The sequence below is a fragment of the Poecilia reticulata genome, linkage group LG2 (genome assembly GCF_000633615.1).
Source record: "Poecilia reticulata strain Guanapo linkage group LG2, Guppy_female_1.0+MT, whole genome shotgun sequence".
Lineage (NCBI taxonomy): Eukaryota > Metazoa > Chordata > Actinopteri > Cyprinodontiformes > Poeciliidae > Poecilia > Poecilia reticulata.
In genome coordinates, this window is record NC_024332.1 from 42,361,417 (window position 1) to 42,365,991 (window position 4,575).

Consider the following 4,575-nt stretch of genomic DNA (forward strand, 5'->3'; position numbering starts at 1 on the left):
ATACCATTACCGGTATTTGCTTCAGGAACAACAGATGAAGCAGATGCTGAATGTTAATGATAGGAAAAATGTAAACAAATTTCAATATTCAATGTGACAGATGATACCGAGGCTGATTCATGTTTTATCACACCTGCAGCTAAAGGATATTATATTCCTCTCTTTAAGTTTACAGAGACAGAGGAAAAGAAAATAGTTAATGTTAATGAAAGCAAGCATAGATTCCTAGAACGTACGTTTTTAGAGGAGACGGGCCACTAAAAGTCATTCTGACCTTCAGTTGGAGCTGGACTGAGTTCTGAACACAGAGTCCTCAAAATAAGCCGGTGGGAAATAGTCTGTAAAAGTCTGCACTGCTAAGCAGTTAAATTTTCTCTGTAGTAAGAGAGAATTTTATTAATTTTTTTAATGAATGCAATAAATCCTTTTTTCTTATGCACCCCGCCCCTTGTTTGAGCAATCTCTCCATCTTTACGGCTTTCTGTACCCCGTTAAGATTTCACTTTGTCCTTGACGCTTCCTGGTCTGGGTCTGTCCCAGGATCTACCGTCACCTCCAATTCCCCTCCTTCATCCTTCCAGTTTACTCCACTTAAGTCGGAGCAAAGTCATATTTTAAGAGGTCTTTTATGTTAAGCTATTTATCTACGGAGACATGAAGGAGCGAGGCGGGGAGGGATCGGAGATTAGCCGGCAGAGACAGACGCATTTATTTGGCTGTAACGGCGCGTGGAAGGCACGAATGTTAGCGGATCCACAGTTTGTCAAAAAAAAAAAAAAACAGTGACCTTTACTGGAAACGGAGTGCGTTCTCTGTGTCATGTATCAAATATTACCCCTCAGTGCCAGCGTAACGCATGTGTGTTTGTGTGGTTTGGACTACAAGATGGCTGTGTGCTATTTTTTTAATTTTATTTTCGTACACGGGGAGTGATGTACGTTCCACGCAGAGAGAAAGACAGAGTGAGCAATCGAAAGGATGTGTGAAAGCTCCAAACTATTTCCCTGGGCTGCTGGTGGAGCAGACGTATTTTTCAGGATGTAGCAGCATGTGGGCCCGGGCGCTGTTTATCCAGGATGACACCCTTCACATCCATTCATCAACGTCCCGTCAGACCTCCACTGACCTTGGGTCTCCGCCTGCGAGTCCGGAGAAAAAAACATAAGGAAAAGACGAGTTTGAAAGGAGTGATGGAATGTGGTCAGTTTTTCCTTCTTGGTGCTATTTTAATTTGTGTCTCAGCGGGACAGTGGTGTCCCCGCTAGCTGCCCGAATAAAAATACAAAATATCCAGCAAATTCGGGTAAAAAACCCACAATAATCAAAGGTAACAAGAAGAAAATTGACTCTGAAGTAATATGTCTTTTCAGTTGTGACAGGAATATTTATCACAGTAAGAAGTGTGAATCTGTGTGAGCCTGAGTGAAGCATAACTGGACGTTTGTTATTGCAACGTCTTAATTTTATTCAGCACAAGGCTCGGAGCCCTGCAGGTGCCCAGGTGACAGATGGTCGAGCCGGACGGGGGTCCTTCCTTCTGTAAGTTATAGATGGACATCTTGTCCAAAACACACATGATCACAAGGAGAAAAAGGCAATTAGGGCTGAGATGGGAGTGCATGGGGAAGCTTGATAATGATAGTTTTACATCCCACACCTTCAATCCTGACATGTTTCTGCAAAAAGGGACAAACGGTGGTTTCTTCAAGGGCAAAAACATAAAAAGATGAATTCAGTGATTAACATGCATCTCTTTAGTTCTTTGATTTTGACCAATAGACGGATTATAAGATCACAGTTCAAGTTCAATCAAAAAACTATAATAAATGTAGCTTTAAAGAAGTTGGAAAAAGTTAGTTTTGAAAAATTAATTGGGAATAATCCTTGGAAAATATGTAAAAAAAAATAAAAAAAAGACACTGTGACTTTATATTTTAAAGTATTTCTGAAGTTTTGATGCTCAACTTCCTTAACTGGCCTGTGGTGGCGCTGCACCACGAACCACTGAAGGAAACAACGTGAAACCTTTGAAGAAGACATTGAGCATAACTTCCTTTTTCTCAAAACATAAAACAAAAATGGAGTAGCATCAGATTTTAGCAATTTCTCTTTTGTCTTTGGTAAAAGACTACCAGCCATTTCTCCTGCTAGCACTAGATTAGCGCGTTTGTTTGTATTTACCCAGAATGCCCTGCAGTATAGTCCACTTCCTGCTTTTAGAGCGGTCTCTGGTCCATGTGCATTCAAATATGCATTTGAACCGCACCAGAGATCACTCCAACCAGAGTTTGTTGTTTTGGTCCACATCAGAGTTTGGTTGAGCATTCACACTTCTCCAGCCAAACTGGACTTTCTAAACAAACATGTTTGACTCAAATGGACTAAACAGAAGCGATGTGAATGCTCTCAATCAGTTTCCAAGTGGCAAAATTTTGAGCCAATTAAATTCCACCAGTTGTGAGGTGAGAATTGTCTGATAAGGGGGAAGACAGAGGGTACATTTAAATTAGATGTGCAAAATATATTCCAGCAAAGAGTCATCTATCTAATGCCTCCCACTTATACATAATTGGGTCATGGAGGTAAAATGTCCAAGAGGGAAAACCCAGGCATCCCTCACGCTTCCGAGCTCCTCCTGGGAGATCCCAAGGCACATACAGATTACTCCGGGGAGCTCTAGATCTGCCCCAGGTCTTCTACCACTGGAATGTGTGTAACATCCAGGAGATAAACGTTCAAACCACTTCAGCTGACTTCTCATGATGTAGAGGAGCAGCAACTCTGGTGAGAGCCGTTTGAGGCGAGGAGATGAGGCTCCTCACCTCATCCTTTAGGCAGAGCCCTGCCACCACACAGCGGAAATAATTGTAGGTGCTGGTTTATGTGTGGCTGATATACACTCACCAACCACATTATGAAGTACACCTCACTAGAAGTGAACACTTTCATTCATCATGGCATAAATTCAACAAGAGTTGTGCTTCCATTATAAATGTGCACAAAACTTTGTCATATTCGGCTGATGTCGAAAAAAACACAATTATGCAATTGCAATTTAATTACAATTGCGTAATTGTCACACAGTTTTAATATGAAACACAATTAAAAAGTCATGCTCACGAGATTACGCCTCCATCTCCCTGCTGGAGGGCAAAAAGCTGTTTTAAAATGATGACTACCTTTGGTTTAAGCTGAAAAAGTCAGGAAAAAGTTTTAATTAACAAAAAAAAAAAGCGAGGGAGAGGAAAGTAGGTTACTTATTCTTGCTGGACTTAAAATCTTAACATGGAGATGTGATGTGGAATTTGGTGTGTTTCAGTTTAAAAAATTAAAAAGGTGACACAAACTCTGACAGCTCATCAGTAGAGAGAAGATGTTTAAATTAGTTAACCTATATTAGCCAATAGCGACTGCAGCTAAAACACAACAGCGAACACTTAATTAATATTTGTGCGATAAACATCAAGCCTAAAAGCATAAAACTGAAACGGTCTGATTGCTCTGCTCTTTGTGTGGGTAATGTGGCGTTATCAGTTGCTATGGCAACAACTCTGCGTAGTAACCCACAGAGAGAGCAGAAAAAAAAAAGTCCTCATAGGTTGTTCTCTAGCGCTATTTTCCCCTTTTCTGTGGCGGACTGCACTAAATTAATAGTACCTAACATCTTCAGGTTTTATTTAGTGAAATTATTTTACCGCATCAGCGCAGCTACGAATGTAAAGAGTCCTCCTGCCCTCAGCGTTGTGCGCATGCGCCAAATTTAACACAAAGGGGTCTAGAATATGCTGAGTGACACAAAAGCAAAGTGTAAAATACTCCTCACACCAAATTAACAGACTGTACATGTCTCTAACATGCTTATAGAACTGATAAAGGCTCTTAACAGCGACAGAAAAACACCCAATGTGTATAAATGTAAACACACAAACCAGAGTATTAGCTTAGCTTAGCTAAGGCTATCAGCGAAGGCTAACAACAGCATAACTTAACTGCTGATTTATCTACGATGTAGCTCTCATTTCAGTGACCAATGTCGCATTACTTACTTCGGTCAGGAACTCACACCAATGTGAACGTATAACAGCTGTCCGTCAGCAGGTTAAAAAAGCCAAAATGTCTGGCTGCACACATAGACATAATAATGTCTATGGCTGCACACGCTACTCTCTCTCCCTCTGCCATCTCGATCTGTATGGAACGCTAGTAGGTCAGATCGCCCTCTGGTGGGCGCACCAAGCCACTCCTGAGCAGACAGACTGCATGAGGAGTGCAGTCTGTTTGTTCATGAGAAAAGTAATTAAAAAAAGAATACCAGCGCCATGCTCCTCAAACTACTTCCTGTCGTCGTCTTTTTTGTGGTTGGCGCTAGTGGCAACATCCGGTTCTTGACTATGTGATTTGTATGGGGGGAAAAAAAGTGTTTCCATTGCCTTTTTGCGAAATTAACCAATGTCGATACAGCCAAAACCTCACCTCATCCTAGCTCCAACACGTTTAATCGTAAAACAAAATTATTTTAAGCATTGAATTTATTGACAGAAACAAAGTGTGGGAAATCTGACTGACTGCATTCAA

The 4,575-nt window shown here is 41.1% G+C and overlaps 1 long non-coding RNA gene across 1 annotated transcript; it reads right to left on the reverse strand.

The window, feature by feature from the left end:
* Positions 1-888: 888 nt before the first annotated feature.
* LOC103461799 (uncharacterized) lies at positions 889-4,191 on the reverse strand. Its single transcript, XR_533197.2, has 2 exons — positions 4,047-4,191; positions 889-1,139 (listed from the first exon to the last, which is right to left on the reverse strand). It is a non-coding gene; the product is annotated as an uncharacterized LOC103461799 (long non-coding RNA).
* Positions 4,192-4,575: the final 384 nt, after the last annotated feature.